We start from the raw sequence: 23,757 nt of genomic DNA, 5'->3' as shown, positions 1-23,757 counted from the left end.
CAAGCAGGCGGTGCCCCTGGTCTTGCTGGAAGGCGGAGGCTGGCAGGAGGGGAGGCACCTCATCCCAACACACGTACGTGTGCCAAAGGGCTCTCGGAGCAGAGAGGAGCTCACTGGTCTGAGCCCCGCTGGCGCTTGGACGTGCGCTGCTTGTGTGCTGAGTGGTGGAAATGTGTGAAAGGCACCAAGCAGGGGGGTGCGCTTTTGTTCCTTTCTGTTAACGCAGCCAAGGATGCTTTCTGTACGAATAAATGCCCATCGTTGTGCTCAGAGGGAAGGGTGGAGGCAGAGCACAGCTTTTGTAACAGCTTGTTGGAGGAGGTTCTGGTGTCAGTGGGAGCTGCTCTGTTCCAGGGCAGACGGCGTTGTCGTGGGGTCTGGGGGGCTAGATCATGGGTCAGATGGACTCCACAGGTTGTCCAGCATGGATAACCTAACCTACCTATCAGCCTGCCCAAAAAATGGAGCAAGTCGACGCCCCATGAGCGAGTAGCATCAGGGTGTTAGACTGAGACCTCATTGTCTGCTGCTGTGCTCCTAAATTATTTGCTTTTACTGTTTCCATGGGCGAACGCTCAGTGATAGGAAAACTTTCGGGCTGGTGTTAATGGTATGGTCCGCAAACATCTGGGAGGGTTGTATGTCTCAGGGAAAAGTTACGGCTCTTTATGACCTGTTACCGGCTTTTTAGTATTTCAGCGGTGTTGGAGGTTTTGTAACGTCAAAATCGACTTTTGAGGATTAGATGGGCGTTTGTGACATGAGATATTTCTAGAAACTTGAAAATAATTTCAAGAGCTTGTATTTGAGGCAAGGAACAAATCAAATTTCATATTGTATGCACATTACTGCTTTTAAGATAGCATATCTACAGATGAATTTGAATGAGCCTTGTGACCTTTTCTAAATGCAGATGAGAGAAAACCAGATTGATTCAATGCATATGTATATGTTTGCACTTTGATTTATGGAAGTTCTGCTCCCTGTGAGAAGGTGTCCTAAAATCTCATGCTCTCTTTATTAACTTAGTACAGTAGGCATTTACTTTTGTTGCCAATAGTCTTCAAATTGCAGTTCTCTAATCTGTTTTAACTATCTAGATAAATTGCCCTAATCCAGTCTTCACAATGGTTGTGGTTAAAGAGTCAGAGCCATTTGATTGGATTCAGTGGCTGCCTGGAATGTGGGAGGTACTGCCCTTTTGCAACCCCCTTAGCCTTTTAATCTTTCAGCCAAATGTTCACATTCAACAATTTTGTTTAGCTGGCAATCTGAACATTTCAGTATCTCAAAGGCTGCTGTCATGGCAACAGAGATTAGAGAGTGGTGTGGTTTCTCCAGTTTTTGTGTTCTTTTCAGTCTCGAGTCACACAGGAAATTGTATGAAGAACTCACATACATGTGAGTAATCGTATGTGCAATGTAAATGGAACGGCCTGTAAATTCAGAGCAAACACGTATGGGGTGCTTTAGAGCTGGTGGTACCCTTGGCGTTGTGGCTGCTGCTCCAATAGCAGTTGAGTTGGAGCGTGGATTTCTGCTAACAGCCACTGCTGTTGGCACACGGTGACTTTAATACAGGCTTCGCACATTAGAGTCGTGCAGTGTTGGCCATTGTCTGGCACACTGGTGTGCTCGCTGTCTTAAATAACATCCCTTAGCATTTCTCTTCCTAGAGAATGTTCCCTACTAGACATACGACAATAATAAACCTCATTGCTGACAGTGGTGGTAGTGAAACTTCAGTGTTTTATGTTTGTTGTTTTGGCATTTTTCCCAAATGGTTAATAATCACTAGGGCTTTTTTTTTCTTTTCTTTTTTCTTTTTTTTCTTTTTTTTTTTTCTGTAAGGGTTTTAAATTCATGTTCAGACTAGGATGGATGTGCTTTACTTGGATAAAGCACCTTGTGTCTGTAGACACATAATTTTCAAGCCTGCATGTTAAAATCAATTTCCAGTTATCTTAATGCAGTGAAAGACATGTCTCACGAATTTGGATGTGTCCTAATAGATAGAAATGAGTTAATGCCTGATGAGTCAAAATCTAAAGGTTTTTTGTATGTGGTGCGGAATTGCGTATGTTTACTATTTGTGAAAAGCTTGGAGCAGATTCCCTGGATTTGTAGTCACTGTTTAGTTTTCACAGCATGCTTCAATGTCTATTTTTAGTCTATTTATTCTGTTTCCTTGCTGCAGAAAGTCATGTAAAACATGATAAATAGGATCTTATGAAGCCTAATTAAATCAATGACTGTGTTCTGCTGGCTCTTTTATGCAGAAACCGCAAGTATGTTGTAAAAGTCGCCACTCCCCTAATATGTGGATAAAGTCAAAGTATGCTGTAATTCTAAGATGTTTGAGCTATATTCGTGCAGCCCATTTTGTGGTTAAGCCACCAGTGACATGTCTGAATAAGTAGCTTTGACAGGTAGGCTAACCACTCCTAAGATTTTTGGTGTTAAAACCTGTCTCCATTTTCCATTCCTTATCCATACCATACCATTTTTAGCACAGTTACTGTTTGTCAGCATGAACTCTTCATCTGTTTTAGCTATGTTTTTGTATTTTTAACAGCTGTTACATTGAAAAGAGTTCAGTTTATCTACAAAAAATTACTTTGTGTGTTGCAGGAAGATTTGGGGATTCAAACACAATGTCACAATGTACTCTGAGATATGGGAAAATGGTAGTTGGCATATGAAAATCTGTGTGTTTAAATGAAAATAATACAGAAGATCTGAAGCCGTAGTCAGGTGCAGTTTTTAAATGAATGTCAAGTGATATTCCAGGATTGGATTTTTCTGTTGTCTTAGCACGTTGCATTGGATTAAGACTGCATTTCGCATCTGAACATTGTCGTCAGCAAATGAACATGTTGGTTGGTATTGTTCATTTTATCTTCGCTTCTCATAGCAGGATTGAGGGTGATCTACACTTGGTCAGGAAATTTGTGTGCATTTTACCCACTGATGTAAATCATTTAAGTACATGCTTTGATTAATGGTGTTATGGCGATATGCTTTTCATGTACTTTCCTCGCTGGCCTTGGGTGTAGTTTATTCACTGTGAAATAAAAGGGCAAGCAGGTCACCCGCTGTAATTAAAGAACAAAGTCTATTGTTGTTTGACAGCAAACTGTTTTGAAAGCTACATAAGGGATTTAGCTGTTAAAAACAGTGATAACTATGGGTGCCTAACAATAAGCACGGCTCAGGGTTCTCAAAGTCCTGTAGGGCAGCCTCGCAGCGTGGCAGTGCTTTCTGAGCCGGGTGAAGAGGTGCTGCCCTTTGGCCGAGGGAGGCGGTGGGCCTGAAGCTGCTGACCCCGGCGCGGCCGCGCGAGCGGGCCTGCTGCGGCACCCCTCCACGGAGCCTCTGGGGCACGGCGTGGGACTGCTGGGAAAAGGCTGTGCTTTCGCACCAGTAATTTTACAATTTTAATAACTTCATAAATACCCAGTAAAAAGGAAGGGATTGATTGTCCAGATGTCATGAGGTTAACCATGTTCTCCATGTTAAAGGGCTTTGCTGCAAGACTGTTTTAATTATAGCTATATAAAGACTTGTTTTTCCAAAGTAGCATTTTATAGTCCAATAAATGAAATGTATGTTAAAAGTGCTAAGCAAAATCTCCCGTAACCACAGAGGTGTTCAATAACCAGATTCAAGGAACATGGAAAGTACCATCTGTTCCTAGTTTTCAGCATAAAACCAGGAACAGAATAGTTGAGATTTGCCCATATTTTTGAGACTCTCTCCTTTTTTATTATTATTATCATTATTTTAAAAAGTTCACCTGGCACTTTATAGAAGCTTTCTGAAATGCAATAATACAGGAGAGACTGCGAAAACACATGTTCGTACATACAGTTAACCGGTTCCACTTTCATTTAAAGAGATTTCCAGAAGCTCAGTCATTGAAGAATTTATAATAGTGAATCACCTCCTGCAGGCAAACACAATAAGGGTCAGTCCTTCAAAGATCTTACTATTTAGCTGGAACCTGAATTATTCTGTCAGTTTTTCCCCAAGAGGTAAAAGGAAGGAGGAAAAAAAAAATAAAAAGAAGACTCTCCAAAGATAACTTTAGCAAGCTCTTATCAGTCACCTAATCACATACGATAAAACCACTGACGAAATTTTTCCATGCAGAGACTTGGGAGAGTTGTTCTAGGATCGCTGATAGCGGGAAAATTACTCTTTTAAAGATAACTTGAGTTCTGACCTGTTTGACAGTGAGATTCCTGGCTGCAGCCTGCGAGCCCTGGATAAAACACCATCCGGCCTTTGTTGGAGGCCTTTGACTGAAGCTAATGACTGGTGTTGTGCCGCCCTGAGATAAATGGCATTATCTGTGCGTGGCCTGACAGGAAGCAGACAAGTAAATGGCAGGCTGCGGGGCGGATCCACGTGGTCCGGGCTGAAGGGTGAAGCCCAGACCCCAGGCTGCGGCCATGTCCCTGCTCCTCTGCTTAGGGCCTTGACTGTTGGAAAACTGTTTTGACAATGGCAACGTAAATTGGAAGTCAGGAATGCGTGGGTTTCCCTGCACGCTAAAACTGTTGTGGTTTGTGCGTAAGAAATGAGTGATGCGGTTTTGAGGAGGTGCCACCTCCATGTTCCCTAGCGCTGGTGTTTACAGGAGAGCCTGGGCTGCCTTCTGCTAATCGAACATATCCTGAAGGTAGTGTCCCCCTCAGTTTGCTCTACCATCCCTGTGATCTGCATTTGTACTGCTAGGCTAAACACTGTTATGTCAGTGGCGGCAGGACTCGTCCTGTGGTTGCTTTGTAAAACAGATGTATTAATAAAAGGGGGAAAAAAAACCAACAACAGTCCACAACAGTGTAAATTGTTTCCTTAGGGAGAAAGTGTTGAGAATAGGTGGTAGTGTGGAACAAAATGGAACCCATTGCAAACTGAACACTTGTCACGCTCGGGTCCACTTCAGTTTCTTCCTTGTGGCCTTTAGTGAAGATGCTCAGAAAATCCATCATCCTGTTCTGTACCTGCATGCCTGGTGGTTGCCTGGCCCCAGTGCCCTGCCTGGACTTTCCAGATTTGCTGTAGTCTCCATGACGAGTCCCTAGATCACAGGACACTTGAGCGTGTCCTGAGGGGTGACTTGGTCAGCTCCGCAGGGTGTTTGGAGATGTTGTGTTCAAGCTGAGAGCCAGACCACATGCTACGTGGTTAAAGCCCAGGGGGCAGGTAGGAGGGAGAGTGGGTGAGCTGAGACACCTTTGAAATGGTGCCGGCTGTGACACCACTATTGAGTGCACCACACAGCTGCATACTGGCACCCTTTCCTCCCTTCGGAGCCAGGAGGATCCCACATGTCCAGAAACCACACGTGGGATTAAAGGTCATCAGGCAGGGTCCGTGAAACAGTAGGTCAGAAGACCTTCCTGAGCAGAGGACAGAAGGAAATGGAATGGGAGACATAGGCCAAGTAGGCCTTGAATAGTTGCCTTCGGAGTGCCCAGTGTGACTCGACAGACTGTGCTGCTGTTGACTCAGCTGTCCATAGCCTTGACTGCAAGAGTCTTTGAAGTGCTCCTTTTATTTATGTGATGTGGGTCTGCCAGCCTGGGGCAGTGTTACTAGTGCACATGGTATCTGAGCACGTTTTACAAGTGTTGTCAGGAAGGCAGACTCAGAAACACTAACATTTCTGCTGATAGAAATACCACCTTCACTGCTGTTTCCGGTAAAGACATGAGTTAGGTATTTGGGGTTTCCATCACCCACTCTTAGAAACAGGTTGCATCACTTCCAGGGATACTTGGGCAGCTTGGCGTGTACTTGCTGGATGTTCAGTGTTTCTCAGTTGTAGCACTCAAGTTTTGCATTGCCAGTTGGCCACGTATTCCAGGTTTGTTCCACAGAATACAGGTGAGATTGCCGAGTATAACCACATTTTAGTCTGCCTTGCTCTGAGCTAATGTACTTAGTACAGCTGATCCAACAGATAGGTTATTCTTTACTTAACAGGGTTGACACTATCCTGGCTTTACCTTGTACTTACATAATGTTGCAGTGTACGCTACAATGTGTTACTGCATTTCCTGGAAGGACAGAGAGCTTATCTGACTTCTTGATTGTGCTTTATTGATTATAATAAATACATCCTCTCATGGGTCCTCAGATGGTGGTCACAGCTGTGGGTGCATTGACTTCTGTTGAAGGGCTGGCCATAGTTCTGCTAAAAGCTTGTGTTTGTTTTGCTATATTTTCATACTGAGGAGTTATTTTTATTTGTTAATAATAATCACAGGAAATACATTGATCTTCTAAAAACTCTGGCCTATATATAACGTTCCCTGTTGGGTGAAAGATAGCAAAATGGTTGTCTGTGAAAATTTCTGATTATGATGTAAATACAAAATGTAAATATCTTTTTAAAATTCATAAAAGCTTGTTTATATATATATTTTTTCTTCAATTTGGCAAACTTTTCTTTTTCCCTTTTCACATCAGAATGTTTCTGCCCCAGCTCTTTTATGGTGCAGTGTTTAACCAAAGTGAATAATAATGCAAGCTATCATTTTTTAATTTGCTTAAAAATATGTTTGAAATAAGATAATTTGAATAAAGATAATAACCAGTTTTCATAGAAGGACTTCTGGGGTTTTCTTAATATGAGATTTTTAAATCACAAGATTTTTTTGATTATGTTCATTAATTATACCCACAGTTCATTGCAGGCTATGAGTAGTAGCCATTTGGGCAAATGCAAAGATCAGACTGTGATTTTGGGTTGTTCCGTAGCCAGGGTTTCAGTAAGCACTCTCTGTTGCATTTTGTCTTAATTCCAGCTAAATGGTCTTGGCAATTGGAACAAAGTCTTTACATTTGAATGAAAGGTTGTAAAACTATTCAGAGTGACTTGACTGACAAGCACGTTCTTTGTAATTTTTGCTTTCCTTTTTTTTTTTTTTTTTTTTTGGAAAAAGATAAAAAGATTCAGGCGGGTAGGAATAAATGGTTGCTTCTTACGGCTCTGTGTACATGTGCATGTATACATACACACTCTGTGTTTATAAACAGGGCTATTTGATCAAAAGATGTAAGGGAGGGAGTAGGGTAAGTTGCATGCAATGAAAGAGGTTTGAGGATTGTACATGTATTTAGATTTTCGACCTGAAGGGTAGCTATGGTGTTTGATCACAATGCTACCAGTAAATGAGTTGTATTTTTATGGAGAGAAGTGTATTATCTCTGCTTTTCTAGTAGGCAAGCAAACGCTGCTAAATCTCACCTTCTCTAACATCTACCTGTAATTTCCACTGAGGCTATTCAGAAAAAGCCATTGGAAATTTAAATTTGAAATCCCCCCCCCCCCATTTTTTTAGTAAATTTTAATGTAAAGAAGGGCAATGTTGAATTGAGTCCTTTATGATAAATCTTCTGCAACCATTATGACTCAATATGGTCTTTAGAAATAGTAAGCATTTAAAACTGGTTCACTTATCTTCTCCCATTTTCCTCTCCCAGTTTTTGATTCGTCCTAGACTAAATCGTATTCCCGGGCACAAACCCAGCTTGGCTGAGGTGATTCAGTCTCCTGGGAATCTACACTGTCAAATAATAACACAAGAAAAGTGTGCCCATGGGGATATTTGAAGCGTATGCCAATAGTGGTGTGCGAACGCAATTTTTTGCAGTCAAAAGAGCAAACTAAAAATCTATTGATTGTGGTTACTTGGTGTTTTCGGAACACTGGTATTCTAGTTATTGAATTGTCTTGTCATGTTAACCAGCAAGCAGATGGCATTATGCCACGAAAGTATACTTTTACTTAAAGGAACTTTAGAGGTTTTGATGTGTTTTCTTTTCCTCTTATTTCCCTGGCTTCTTTTTATTGAAGAGTAACATGAGGAGACCTGGTAGCAATTTTATTGCTTTCCCATAACAGTTTGAAATAATAGCTTGGTCTTTGGTTGCCAGTCAAGTTTCTACCAGTCAGCTTGATTCTGTTTTTTATCATGTGGCAGTGGAATATGAAAAAGTATATTTGTAGTTTGCTCTCAGAAACTGGCTCCTTTTTTTTTTTTTTTCTCTCATGCTTCAATTAGCAACGGAGGAGTAAGCTCCAATTGGTCACACTTATGTAAACTCCTAGAATTCACTTTCTATTATTCTGATAAAAGACAGCAGTCAAGTTTAGGCTGAATTTCCTAGGAAATTGAGGTGCATCTGGCCTCTGATGCACAAGGCGCTTTGATTTTGCACACACTTAATTTCTTGCATTAGCCGTTGAGTTAATTCAGGGGCTCTGTTAAGTCCATTCCTCACTTCTAAATTCACACTACTCAAATGCCACCTTCATTGGTGAATTTCAGTGATACTGCATTGAGCTATGGTAGATGTGTATCTCTGTGTGCCCATAGGTCTACATTACACAAGCACAGATTTTACAGTTTTCACTGCTTCCCTCAACCATTGAGAAGAGTTAAATGCAACTTGTAATCTCAGTTCTCATAGTGCACAAGGCCAGACCAAATTATTTTTGGATTTCCTGTCACCTCCTTGGCTGATTCCTGCAGATGGCTCATGTTAAAAGCAACAATAATGTTTGAATTGGAAGAGTTTGGTCTTTGGGTTTTCATTCTTCATGTAGAACTGTTTATTTGTGTGTGGTTTGCCACACTACATGGATAGGACTATCAAATCTGTGCTTTATTATAGGCTTAAAGCAGTGGGGTAATGGCAGTAGTTGCATGTTCCAGGGCTTCGTGTTCTTGCCAATTCTTTCTTTTTGAAGGAGGACAATGGAACTAGATTTGTATCTCTGCAACAAAAGGTAATAGTTAGAAGCAAATAAAATTAGAAATGGACCTCAATGCAACTCTGTTTTGCTGCTAGAAATTTTAAATCTGATTTAGTAAATGTCCAGGGACTTGTTTAGTTAGCGTGCACTGAAGATACAGATCTAACACTCCAGAGGCGTGCTGGCTCTACTGAACATACTTGACGTAGAGTTTTACCAGTTGTTTTTTGCCCTGGGTTTAATGTTAGGCAGGGTATGTTGAATTGCACTGGAGTTCAGGAATTTGAAGGAAAAAAAAATGTTGTAATTTGAGAACAGTGAAGATTGTTGTTGGCACACCCTGCCTTCCTATAAAGCTAAACTCATCTGACACTCTTCAACCACTAGTAAGGTGTAGTCTCACGTAATACGCTTAGTGTTGCTAGTTGCCTTTTAAGGATAGGGTTATATATATTTATGCATGTATGTATATAAACAAATACATACATATATATGTGTGTATGTACATCTGTGTATGTATATAGGGTGTATACATGCACACACACATATATAAAGAAATGCTACTGTTTTATAAATGCAGCAGCTGAGTTTTTGCTAATAGACTTTATTTACATTTCATGTCCAGATCCTTTAACAGTCTTTCCTGTGATGCTGCACCAGATGCCTAACACTGAAGGAGAAAGCTAGCAGCTGTTTCCATTACAGCATTGGTACATTTTTCTCTACGCTTTATTTTCATTTTTATATTCCCCTCCAACCTTTTGTAATCACTCCTTAAAAAAGAATTTTCCCTTTGCCTCTGATGTATCTGTTTGCAGGCTTCTGTGTTATTCTTAGCTTTAAAAATATCAAACCTGCTTGATTTTTTTTCAGCTACGTGCTTAATGCTTTGACTCTTGCTCAACTCAAATAAGTAGTTCATTACTTTATGTCTGAGTAAGTCCTGCCTGAGATGAGTCCAGGTTACAGAACAAGGCCTACTATGACCAATTTGATTATTCCTGTAGCAACTTGAGTCTCAGTATGATTTGTATTTTTTTTCTATGCCACCTGGATAGTATTTTTCTTATTCTTACTCTTTCCTTCACCATCTCTCTGAAAATAATAGTTGCATGGCTGTATGCTGTTACTGCTGAGATATGACTGAGAACTGCATGCCGTACAGTGAGGCACATTCATTTTCATCTAGTACCCGTTTATTGCCTTGAGCACTGTAAATCTGTCAGCTCTTCACGATGCTTTCACCTCTTTCTTCATTTGCTCCAGCTTCTAGTTTGACAATGTTCCCCTGAGGCAGAATTCTAATCTGCTTCCAATTAGTTGCAAAATGTGACTCAAATTTCCACATTATGGCTGCTGTTTTACTTGCACGCACACATCTAGAAACAAATTAATGCTCTTGAATATTTATTTTTGAGCCTTCAGATTTATGCTGGGAGGAAGAGTTGCCAACTATTTTCAAAGCACTTCCAAGATTTACCTTTTTCCTCAAACTGTAATATTTATTGTAGACTTAAAATGCCTCTTACTGCTTTATGTTTACAAAACCTTTTCAGCTGACTGGTAATTACAGAAGATGCATCACATATGGATAAATTCTAAAAATGAAAATACTTATAATTAAGGTTAAATTTGTGATTACTATGCCAAAGCAGGATACAAAGCACTTTTTTTTTTTTCCCCAGGGCTAGCACAGCAATTTTTTTAACCTTTACTGTAGTTTTTGAGAATGAGCGTACTTAGTTGCCACCTGTCTGCAAGCCACTTACTATCCCTGACTCTAGAAGTCATCATTTGGTTGAAAGGGTGGGAGGGGAGAGACAGAGATTCATTTGGTCTTTAGTGAATTTTTGTAGATAGAGCTAATTAAAATCTGCTTGCATGCATCCCCCTATAGGTGTCTGTACTTGTGTATACGTATATCTACATGAATACATGGGTGTATCTTCAAAAGACTTTATATAAATGCAGTTTTGGGATTCGCAATTAATATTTGTATTCCTATGAGTAATTTCATTAGGGATACAGCCTTTACAGTTCACTGGGGAAAAGGTGAATTTTTGGTTGGAAAGTCCAGAGATCTAGATTAATACACTGCAGAAAGGACTGGAATCTAAACCCTGCTTGCAGGCTGAACTTTTGTTTGGGCAAAACCAGCATCGAAGCCTCCATGACAGTTCTGCTTGATTGCCCTTCTGCCTCAGTGCCTTATGTCTGTAGTTGCCTATATGGAGAAACACAGTATATTTAATTCAAATGTACCAGTAGCTAAATTTATAGGTGCAAATCTTCGGTAGAGTTTAGCACTCTGCAGCTTGGCAGATTGATGTCAGCAGCCGTAATAGACTTTAAATAGCCTTGCGGAATTTCATTGGGAGTATATTGCTGAAGTTGATATTGCTAAGTACCTGTCATTTCTAAATGAGATTTGCACCTGTAAATTTAGCTGTTCATTTGCAGTAATTCACTTACTTATAGACAGATTTTTTTTGAAATGTTTCACTGTCTTTACCATCCCGCATTGAGTCAGTAGCGTGCTAGCCCCATGCTATATATGTGAATATTGGAGTGGAGGTGAACACGCACATGCACTGTGTTTGGGTTCACAGTTCCTGAGAAAGTATTTTCCATCAGGAACAAAAATGTAAAAACAGAGATAGAGGAAAATGACCTTGATGTTACCCTGATTTTTCTTGGGTCAAAAATGACTCTTAACTGCATAGATGAGAAACCTAGAATGCTATTTATTTCTCTAAAGATTTTGTGTCCTCTTGTAGACTCTTGTGATTCACAACATCATTTTATGAGGAAACAGTGTTTGCAAACATGGTGAAATGCTGCAGCAGCATGACCTTTTTTTTCTCATGCAACGTTGAAGTCTGTGAGGGCCAGCTTTGAAGTCAAGGTGAATTGCAGTTCCTATGATTATCAGCCGTCGAGAAAAAAAGTGCACAGATAATTGAAGCCAAAGTGGAATGTATGTATTTGCAGCTTACAGGAACAGGCTTAAAGATATCCACAGTGCTTAACCAGGGCAGCGCATAAAAAAACAGACCCTCACGCCCAAAGGTATGTACACGTACACATGCACGCACACAACCCCACATTATTAATTTTTCAGGCAAAAGCCACGGTGCTTGTGAGAAGCATTAAATGCTTTTGTTGATAGCTTATAGTTTTATAAACTCTAAATGAGCTTATTGCCTTTTAACCAGCACTAAATAATAGAAGAACCTATGAGCCTCCACATTGGACAGCAGCCAAACAGCCAAAGAAAGAAAAAAAAGGAAATGAATGGTTTAATTGTAGAGCAAATCATTTGTTTACAGATTAAGACCTATTTGGTAGCCAAATCCTATGGACAAGGAGGTGAAAGAATGAGGCACTAAGGTACAGGAAATGAGCTTTACATTTTGTGAATAAGTCCAGCTATTTTTACCTCCTCCTAAAACAGAGGAGGCAAGGAAAAATGAATTGTTTAACAGCAGAGGCTGCTGAGCACAGTGCACATATTTAGTAGGAACAAAAAGGTGGGAGAAGGGAGTGTTGGTGCGCTTTACACTCTGACAGCAACCTGACAGCTGTAGCTGCTTCCAGCTAAGGGGCACCCACTGGTGGCAAGAAGACCTGCCCTGTTTTTTTTTCTTTGTGAACGGGGGACGGTTGGAATGTCCCTGTTAATCGTAATTCATTTGTTTCAAGCCCTCTCCCCGACAACATACTTAATTTCTGTTTTTTCTTTATGAGAGTTTTTTTTTTTAATGGGCCTTTGTTTCATTGTTTCAGTATTGTAATTAATTAGCAGACAGTTCAAAAGGCTCAAAAGTGCTTGTGCTTCCTGATTTATTGTTGTACAACATTTTTTCAAAAGACCTACTAGCTGCTTGTCTGTAAATTTGAAGATACCATTTTCATGAGTCATTGGTTTAAAGGTCAAAGGCAGGAAAGTCTTATAGCACAAGTGGAGTAACCTCTACAGTTAAAGGTTGTTTAAGCTTTTTCGTTTGAATCTCCTTCTTTCAGTAATTTGCATCCTTTCAACACTTCCACCTTTCAAGCTGAATTTTCTGTGACTTCTTTACTGTAATTTCCTCACTATCACCAACATGGCAATTAATTTGGGAAGCCTAACTGTGGACATTAGAAACCAAACCCTCATGTAAAAGAAAAGAGGGAATGGCTTCAAGTTGTGCCAGGGGAGGTTCAGGTTGGAAATGAGGAGACATTTCTTCTCAGAAAGAGCAGTCAGGCATTGGAACAGGTTGCCCAGGGAGGTGGAGGAGTCACCGTCCCTGGGGGTGTTTAAGGAAAAGTTGGATGTGGTGCTTAGGGACATGGTTTAGTGGGTGACATTGGTGGTAGGGGGATGGTTGGACCAGATGATCTTGGAGTTCTTTTCCAATCTTAATGATTCTGTGATTTTGTTTATATACAAAACATCCCTGCCATCTGTAGCTTGGGAGGCAGAGCCTTTGGGGAAAATGTCTCATGATTGTTTATGTGAAAATTGGCGTTGATTTGATCAGATTATGAACCTTCTGAAGAGTATGCTGAGCCTATGAAGATGTGGCTATACGTACTTGATTTTACATCCTCAGTAGCTGTAATAAGTTTGTGTAAGAGAATAATTGGGCAAGTTGTGTCTGGTTGTTTGAAGCCATTATAAAATACTCTTTTAGTTTGATTCCCTTCAAATTAGGATAAAGTAGGCATTGAGGTTTTTATCCCTTTGACTAGCAGGAAGCTCATGTAAAGAAAAATCAAAAAAATACAGGCAAGAAAAGAAATTGTCAGTTATTCATATATGAAATCCAGTAAGGGAATAGGACAGCTTTCAGTGTGTATTATGCTGTGTAATTGTAAGAGGACAGAAAAATGTTAAATGACCTTTAGGTGTGGCCTTTTAAGTGCTTAGCACTGCAATGTGTTGTTTCCTTTTGTATCTCTTGACTGAAACTTCTGACACTATATGGAGTATTACTCCTTCTGCTTATATATAAGCAAACATAAGCACAAGTGCCAGCTATTAAAAATGTTCCTGACAAACTGTAGTGTACCGCATAGTAACCCTAGGAGCAGTATTCTTCTCTATTTTTTTTATTTATTTCTATTAGCTTCTGCTGTATTTCCTTACCCAGAGAGTGAGAGAGACTACATGGTAACATGCATGCAGCTGTATTTCCAAGTAACAGTCCATTTCACTAATTGCATTTAGAGGTGGAATCTGCTTGCCTGGGAACGAGTGGCAACATTAGCACTAACATCTCTGCAAGGAGGATACTGCCTGGAAAGTTAGGAATTTTGCCTGTTACAAGCTGTTTTAATTGTATGTGTATTCTTAGCATGTTGATGTCCCTTCATTTTGTCCATTAGCAATGAAATGGCTATTTCCCGCGGAACAGTAAACCACCCTCTATTATCTGATGCCTATTTGGTAAAGTGAGTACTGACATCATATGTTACATAATTGAAAGCAGTGTTCTGAGTGACCCTTAAAGAACTCTATGTTCTGGTATTGTGATTTCACACTGTAATGTTCACACTGGAATTTCCATGGCACAACTGGCACAGACACAGAAACAGACTGTAAGAGGAAGTTTGTTTCCTCTGGAGGCATAGCCTCAGCATGGTAATATTTTTTGCATCTAATTACAAGTGTATAATTTTATTGTTGTTGCTGCCTCTAACAGATGCATGGGTGGTCTTCATACTTCACAGTGAAAATGATAGCACTGAAATAATGGGTGAAGTTCCATAAATTCTCAAGACAAAATTAGTCCTTTTTTGTGGCTGTATAAGGCTTAACTATCAGGAGACAAATTCACCCCAGGCCAATTCTTACTTTTTTGATCAATGTAGTGAAGTTAGGCTTACTGAGCTTTTCTGTCTCATTGGTAGAGTCAAAACAATAATTAAGCAATGTTGCCCTGAATGTGGGCCTTTGTAAATTCAAAAGGAAATTTGCCTTCTAAATCAGCAATTTAAGGCCAAGAAATTACTTAATCTCAGGATTTTGTAAGATTTCTTACAGGCTTGTTTTGATTTTTATACCAGCCAGAGGGCTGGCAAAATTGTTAGCAAAATGAAATTCTGGACATGATCTGAACTCATCGAGATAAAAAATAGGTATGGATAGTACATATGGTGGCATAAGAGCCCCTCTGCCTTGTAATTACATTTAACAACTTCAAATGCTTCCAAGAATGGAGAGTAGCTCCATGGATGAGGACTATGGCACCTGTGTTGTTTCTTCTCATAGTTTAAGCATTTTCAGTGTTTTATTTTAGAGAAGGTCGTCTAATCTGGAAACGGAAAGTCAGTGTACTAGACTAATTTGTTTTAGCTGTTGCTAAATTTGTAAAGCATTCTCTGAGAAACCAGGCTATGAGCAGAGAGGAAATATTAGTTATTTTGAGATTAATTGACTCTCCTTTTAAATTAAATCTTCATTTGAAAATAAACTCGCGGCTCGCTTGAGAGCTGAATTGCAGAATTCATTGTTTTTCAATATAAGAGCAGAGCATCACTACAAGTCTTCTGAGTAGCGCTATAGTGTAAGTCAGGCTGCACTTAGAAGAGCCAGTGCTTCCAAGATGAAATCCTATTACAGCCCTGTTGAAATTCTTTGATATCTTTATTGGTTTGCCACTGTGGAAGTGGGCTATGGTAAATCTTGTTTTCTTGATTTAAGGACAGGAAAGGTCATGTTTTTGCTGAGTTCTCTTGCAAAAGATTTTGCACAGCTCTCTTACAAAAGAGCGTCTACAAATTTGTCATGGCTGTATGTAGCCTTTGCATCTGGATGTACAGTGAGGCTGTATCTGTGAAGTGGGTGTGAGTGGAGCAGTGCCAGGACAAAACTGGCAGCTGGCTGCCAGAGCATGTCTCAGCCTACAAGCACCAGTGGAACAGTTCTGTTAGGTTCCTGAAAACTGCACGGGAGCTGTGGTCCCACGTGTGCTTCCCACTGCATCTGCCCAGAGTGCTGCCAGTACCTGTCACTGATGAGTACCTTCTTACATTTCCTCCTGCTTTTGCAGTTTGGGCTGTTCCCTAGCTTGCTTCTGTCAAAAAAAAAAACCAAAAAGTCCAAGTGATCCAAACGCCATGTCTATTTGAACCTAGCGTCCAGATTGGTTGGGATAAAAGGTGGCTGCATGTGTGGTTGTGTGGGCAGTTTGGAGAAGAAGGCAGTGATTTCCAGATGAGGTGAGGTGGGGCTGGTGATAAGGAGCTGCGTTTGATGCCTTAGTTTCAGCCTAGCTCAGTTGCAGATGTGTGACTGCAGCATAAAGTACTGAATGTATTTGGGCATTTAGACTGACATTTTCAATCTCCTGGTTAACCAGAGGAATTTATTCAACAACAACAAATATCAAGAGACATGAGCATTTAGAGTCTGTCTTCTAGATGGTCACCACTACTTCATGTGTAATTCTCTCCCCTTATTTCCACCAGATCAGTGATTATTCTTACCATTACTTGCATTTGTATGATGCTAATTCTGTGCAGTGTAATCTTTCACTGAAGTGCCCTTTTCACTATTTTTTTCCCATCTAGTGCCATATTCAGTGTTACCAGAAGAGGTAGAATATAGGCAGAAAATTTCCCTTAAGACTCTCCTGTTCATTTGACAGATTATATATGTAGCCAAATCTCTTGTTCCCTGCTGTAGACTGTCAGTTTTGCCTCTCGTTTCTGTGGATTTATCAACCAGTTACCGAGGAGAGGAAAGTATTTCCAAATTGATAGGAAAATGTGTTGTGAAACCGCAAAAATGTAGCAAAGTCTCCAGGGTAGGCCATGTATCTGGAACAGCTCTTTCAGGGTTTTCATTTTATTGGGGGAACTAAGTAGATTTCATTAGCCTGAAGTGACAGTGCCTTTCGAAACCTGTGTGTGAAATCCTTCTGTCTTTTATTGCCTTGTCCTCCAAGTGTCCATACAGACCCCTCATTATCAGTATTTGGAGGTTCTCAACTGCCTGTCTGGTGGTCAGGCACTCCAGAGCCTCCAGGAGGAATATCACAGAGTAAGGAGGAGGGAGGCTAGGGGTGTAGTAGTAGGAGCTGGAATGGAGTCTCTTCATGCAAGTGAGTTGCACCCAGGTAAAGAATATTCACACCTCTGTTCTTCCAGGGAAGCCCTTTTTTAGGGAGAGGATGTTAAGCCACATCTGTAGGGATTTTTCTTGCCTCTGTTTCCACACTTGCCACCAGGCTTTAGAAAACTCATTTTCCAGCTTAGAGATTGTTTTGGAGCTGGCACAAGACAGAAACAGCTTTGTTTTTATGGCACTCTTGAGTGCTGAACACTTCTATGGGAATATATTTATTGGCCTGTTGATTGCCCTGTGTGCCAGGTGTAATAGTTACGGTAACCTGTGCTAATAGGTGACCAAATGATTCTTTGTGCAGGTGATTTAATTTGATTGATTCTGTGCTTATGCGACAAATCTGTGCTGTTGAGGCAGCCAGCTGGTGGTGTGATTGTGAAAATGGGGTGCTGCTCTCCTAGTCTTAATTTAATGCACGTTAGCTAGGTTTCTGTGAGCTATCCCATGACAAGGAAATAAAAAAACACCTTTTTGGAAGGGAAGAAGAAGCAAGAGAGCATAGGTCATCAGTAAGGGAGCAGTCTCTTTCTTGAGTGCCTGTGTTGTCAACATGAGGTTAGAGGAACTCACGAATTTTGGCTTTCTTGTCCTTCTCTTCATACCTGTGATATGATACTGTTAGTAAGGGGGGTGACACACAACTGTAGGTTCTTAGTAACCAGTATATATTGATGAACATTTAATGTGAACTTGTTCCCCTTGGGTACTCTTTGACAGTGCAGAGAAGCATGTGGCTGTAACAAATTACCAAAGGGTTAGTCTTTCTTCAGTATGCCAGAATTTTCATACAGATGCTTGTGCTTGTCGTAACTTGGATTTCAAGTTACTTTCATCTCAGCAAGGGAAGCATAAAAAGCACAAGAAGTGTATTTTGGCAGTCACCTCCATTAGTACAGGGGGCTGAAAGCAAACCACCATGTTTCCTGGTTAATTGTTGTTAACCTCTGGTGGAGCTATTGACAGTTTGAACTGGCACCAGCCCCGGGTTCTCAGTGCTGGAACTTCCTATCCCGAATCTGTACATAAAGATATCTTGGGAGTTTCCATGATGATGGCACATGCTGTTTTCAGGGTAGTGCAGGGCTAGCTTGAATGGCCTGGCCTGAGGAGTGTGCCTTAGGTAGTTCTAGAAAGAGACAAAGATAATGTATGAGGCACGCTAGTACAGTAGCCAAAAGAACATCAAGACTGGTTTGCTTTTTGTCTGTCCTAATTAAAGACCTAAAGAGATGTGTTACTAAGCCACAAATATGTACTGGGCAGAGACCTGAGTGTTGTTCCTTCCAGGTAACCTGAGCTTGGAGAAGTGTGCATAACTGGAGAAAACGCTTTGCTCTGACGGGCGCGGCTGTAAATATCACGCAGTTAGAAAGTGAAGGCTATCTTTGGCATGCCCACAAAGTCTACGACTAATTTAGTGGGTATTAATGTTGCCTTTGATTATCAAATCAAAGTTCAGTAAAACGATGTTTGTTCCCAAGATGTTAACTTTCTGAAAAGTCACTGTATATCAGTTAATTAGCGATGTTTATAGGATCGGCATGTTGTTAAATAAACAAATTAAACATTAATTAAAATGTAAGTATTATAGTCTTAAAATATACAGTTATCTGACCTTTTTAAAGATATGGCTTATGTACTACTCTGTGCCACAGCTATAATTAATTAGAATGAAATCTAATAATGAGAATGTTTACTCTCTAATGAAGCTAAATGTGGAGATCTCTTTCCTGTTTGTCGCTGCTGTTACAATGAGCGGTGTATTAAAATCCTCAGTCATCGCAGTTAAATAAACTTGTTACTGACTGGAGTTTTGCTCTGCAGATTAGGAGTTTTTTGCTGCCCATATTGCTCTTTAAAGCACAAGGATAGCCTAAAATGGCTCCAGATTATGATGTATGGCTGCTCTTGTGAAACTGCAGCTGCGAATCTAAAAGAGGATGTAACCATGCAGAATCGCTCTTTTAGATGGTCATTAGCGCTGCATAAGTACAAGCCTCTTTTTCAGATAGCATTTATTCTTCACGGTTCTTCTACTAGTATTTGATGGCAATGTCATTTGCCAAGCGTTGAATAACAATGAATGTTTTATTGAAGTACAGTATTCTGAACCAGTGCTTTTTAAGCTGTTTAAGTGCTTAATTTTCATTTGACTGCTCCTTTTCATGCAAATGTGAGTGTAGCAGAAAAAGCCAATACATTCTCCTCTGTTGTGCTGTTGTGATGTGCTGGACTAAGCTGAAGGCTTGTGTGTGGGAGAAGGAAGCACAGCTTAATTTGTCATATTTATCCACTAGCATCCTGCTCGATCTCTAGTCTTCATTCTTCATTTTACTTAGAACGAATGGGTGCAAAAAGAAAAAAAAAAAAACAAAACCCGACTTTCTGTGTGATACTAAGGAAAAAGCAAGCCAAGAAACAGTCTCTTCCTTGCCCCCAAACAGATGGAAGACCAAATTACAGATTCCTTTTATGGCAGTGAAAAGAGGAATTAAGTCTAAATAGTTCAATGCTTGGTTCTTTCATTCTTCTTCCAAGGATCTCAAAGCAAAGTAGTCATTAGGAGTTCATTTCTTAAAGGCAGGTTTTTATGTGGTTAACACCTACAGCTATGGTAAGATTTTTCAACAGTCTAGCACCTACTTTTGCTATTATAAGAGAATCTGAGGGGAAGCCATGCACCCAGTGTGCTTTGTTCTTTTTGAACATCTGGCCTGTTGTTTCAATTCGTGAGCTATTCTGAAAATCTGCCATCAGTTCTGTGTTTTAAGTTCTAATTAAATATAGTATGCAGGCTGGCGATAAGCTTCATAATAGCAATGCTGTCGCCATTTTATAGACAGTGAAATTGAGATGGAAAGATTATGGAGTTACTGAACGTTACTGATATATTTCCATACTGAATAGCTCCATCAGAAGAGGCTTTTAGAGCCTAAATTCACATCCAGATAAGTACATCTTTTATTTCAGCCTTTCAGGGTTTTAGAACCACAAAGGAAATTGACTGCACTATGGCATGGAACTTAGTCATACTATGCCATAAGCACGGACGGCATCCATTCCTACATTATCATCAGACTCTTTAACATGATTTGGGTGGGTGAGTTAGTATCATTTATTTTGGGACAGATGCTATATCCGTTTTGCAGGCAGTAACAAATACTGTGCAGACTTTAAGTGTTGTTACATTAATTTCAATAGAATGCTCGGTGATTCTCTTCTAATTTTAAACAGTAATGAAAGCAAGTGGTCAGTCTTAAGTAAATACTCAAACTAATCCAGATTATGGTAGTTTAAATACTTTTTCCTTTGCCATGTCAGAGTGAAGAATTTTCTATTTTATGTAGATTGAGATTGAAGATGTTTGTGTTTATCTGAAGTTTTTTGCCCTTTTTTTTTTTAATGGAAAAGTTAGTTTTCAGTGTAAGCATGTATCTGAAGTTTTGTGCTTGTATTCAAAGATCCACCGACTCTATCTCTAGCTCAGATGACTTCTTACGCATTTTCCAAGGTTATTTTTGGTGTTCATTTTTCTCATTTCTCTGTCCCCAACACACAAGCATGTCTTTGGGTATCTTGCAGTCTTTTTTTTTTTTTTTTCTGCTTGACCATTAGTCATATTGATACTCTGATGATAAAGGAACCTTTCATCTCAATGCATTTTTAACAGTACAGTATCAGGACCTGTCACATAAATATTTTGTTGACATCAAAGAGACTATGTAAAAACCTACAATTTTGCAGAAACACAGATTGAATTGTATTTCACCCATTTCAAACACAAAAAGGAAAGATGACTACGTTGTTTCTAGTGTCTGTAAGGAGTCTGAAGTGCTACAAGCCAGGTAGTTTCATTTTTAATGTGTATCACTTTAAGGTAATTAAGTGTTGATAGCGTTTTCTACATTTTCAGACTGGGTAACTCCTTCAAAATTGAAAAATAAGTATGTTGTCATTTTTGGTATCCGAAAGTAGTGTTCGGAACTACTTTGTTTGAGAGCAGGCTTTGAACTAAAATACCATATTACACATTGAGAACTGTTGTCAACCAGTGCACTTTTTATGTTTTATTGTTGTACAGTATTTGCTTTAACTCATTTAAGAGTTGGTGCAATAAGAGGGAAAGTAAAAGTAGCAGAGGTGTAATAAACGCTGGTTTAATTTTTATAGCACAGTACATTATAGAACTATAAAACTGTGTGATTATCTAAGTCATTAACACTGTCTTAAATCAAATAAGTGTTTAGAGCCTGACACAGTGCTGAAAACCAGTGTATCAGCGACTTTCTAAAAGTGAATTTGAACAGAAGCCAGTGTTGCTTGGAAGAAAGATTCTGCCGTTATGCATCATCAGGAGCTCAGTATTAGGGATATCATCCAACTGTTACCTTCTCAAGCATTCCCTGTTTTACAGCACTCCTATATCATTTTCACACTTCTTGAGAACGGTAGAATGTAAAACCCGCAGAGCATTTGTGCAGGATCACCACCAAAAATGGGTTACTTGATTTAAGTTATGCCATGCGCTTGGTTTATGAAAGTTTTTGTTGTCACTAGCTGTTGCATCCTGAATTTGTTGATAGCATGTTAGGAGGCATAGCAGGAGCAAATCTAAAAGTCATTAGTCAATTAAACTCTTTCTATTTTTGTTAGGACCCAGCTGATCCAGGCACCATATTATTTGTTTGTGCTTTAAACCGTTTTTTTCAATAATGATTTAAGAGATCCTTAATTGCCTGATTTGAGACATGTGGGGTGTCCAAGACTTTTGTACACAGACTGCTCGTCACTCTCTGTAAATGATGTCTTTAAGTTGAAAAGTTAGAAAATCTTGATGATTCTTTGAACTCAGTCTAAAAATAAATAAAGTCTCTCTCTCTGTAATTTGCTAGATGCTGGAAGGCTACTCCTGTCAAACCTTACACATGCCACTTGGCACACCAAGTTCCACATTTGGCATTAGTCTGCATTAGTTCATTCAAAATTGAAAACAATGTGAGAGAACGCTTGGAAGATAAATTTCCTGTCTCGGCCAGCTGAAAAAGAACATGGCCTCTTAATAAATCTAACATATTTTCATTAAAGAAAAATTGTATTTGATCAGCTGCACCATGGCTGAATTACTTTCCTATTTTATGATACTCTTATGGAGGTTAGCAATTGGTTTAGATGACATCTCCCCAGTAAATGTTTTCCCAGGTAAGCTTTTAAGCAGCTAATGCAAAATCATAAAATCATCTCAAAATTGGCAGTCCTCATAAAATAATAGAGATGAAGCACGAGAGAATACACTGAAATTAAAGATTTAGGTTTTTTGAAGGTGGCCTCTCACAGCATGGAGTCCCTATTAGACATGAAAAAGACATACATCCTTTTTGGACATGTATCAGTGGACATGTTCCCCAACTGTGTCTAGGGTAACATACAAAGTATTTCTAAAATTCTATCAGCTGTTAATCTGTGAGTGGTAGATCTTTGAGGACCTGGTGCGGTACAGCAGGCTGTGCTTTCAGGCACAGCTTTCACTAGAGGAAGAAGAAAGCACAAGCCCAAGTCAGCGAAGGCCTGTGACACATAATATGGAGTTGTCAGGCATCGGGGTGCACCTGAGATGTGACAGGTCTCTGTTAGGGTCGTCCGTGCCCTTCAGTGCATGTGTGATGCCTGGGGGGGGTCTCACCTGCGGAAACCAATCTCAAACTGAGCTGTCACGTCCTGCTTTCCTCTGGGCCTGGCATGTCAGGATGAGTCCCACCAAAACCAAGAGACAAATCATGGAGCTTTTTGTCAGGATCTGAGCCGTGCACCTGCTCGGCTGTGGGAACACAAGAGCTGATGGAAGACTACAGCCTCAGTTAAAACTGCCACGGCAGGTGTCCCTGCAGCAGGGATGGCCGTGGAGGCTACCACCACTGTGGTTACCCACCCAAACAGGGTCCACCCAAACAATGTCCCTGTGCTCCTGCTGCTCTGCAGTACGAATCCACTGCTCAGGAAGGCTGCTGCCTGCGTGCCATCCTCTGCCAGGATGGGCAGCAGGCTTGGTGAAAGCGGCTGACGGGGACAAGTATCTGGAAGAACAGAGCAAAGTGCAACTGTTCAGAGTGACTGTTGGTCAGCGTGTGTGCTGGGGGTGTAATTCTTGCGTTACAGGCTCCAAGCTGCAGATTCAGCCTAGGAGGTTCCTGCCTCTTACCTGCCCTTTAGTTAGTCGCTGGCAGTACCTGAGCTAGAGCATGGTAAGGTAGCTCTGGAAAGGCCCCACAAACCAAATTCCCTCCTTCACAGTGTACCCTAAAATACAGCATTGGTGGAATTGATCAGAGAGGCATGCTGTTAGACAACTCTTTGCATTTTTAGACCCCTGGGTCAGGTCCATACAGGGATAACAGATGACAGGATAGTGAGTGAACTGATCTCAAAGACTAACCAGTTCATTTTGCAGCATTTCAAGTGCCAGCGGTAGGCTGGTTTAGGTCCATCTCAATAGCCATGTTTGCATTTTACAGAGACATAGCAGCTTTTGTCTTCCTATATTCTCATGTTGTTTCTCTTCATTTGCATGGAAGAAAAATAAACCTCTTGTCAGCCACGCTATATACCAGTCAGAAAGAAAGGCACATTTGTGGGACCTTTTCCCACACCTTTCAAGACTGAAGTGAACCTGATTTGGTAGTATTTCTGCTTTAGCTTTTGTAAGTCATTAGTGAGACAGAGTAAATGGATGCCTGGAAGGCTGGCTAATTTGTTTATAATAGTAAATGGCTCTGGTTTTGAGAGAAAAGCCATCAAACACTTCTGTGCGTGGATGTTCATTTCCAAATATCTGAATAATGATTGAGGTTGTATAATTGATACATTCAGGAAA

The 23,757-nt window shown here is 40.2% G+C and overlaps 1 protein-coding gene across 8 annotated transcripts in view; it reads left to right on the top strand.

Moving 5' to 3' along the window:
• The window catches only part of ZNF608 (zinc finger protein 608), a gene marked incomplete at its 3' end in the record, with an annotated part of 110,733 nt that overhangs the window by 7,210 nt on the left and 79,766 nt on the right, over positions 1-23,757 (top strand). The window lies entirely within an intron of this gene.

Source organism: Anser anser (genome assembly GCF_964211835.1).
Source record: "Anser anser genome assembly, chromosome: Z".
Taxonomy (NCBI): domain Eukaryota; kingdom Metazoa; phylum Chordata; class Aves; order Anseriformes; family Anatidae; genus Anser; species Anser anser.
The sequence above is the reverse complement of the archived record's forward strand: the minus strand, read 5'-3'. Positions and strand labels throughout refer to the sequence as shown.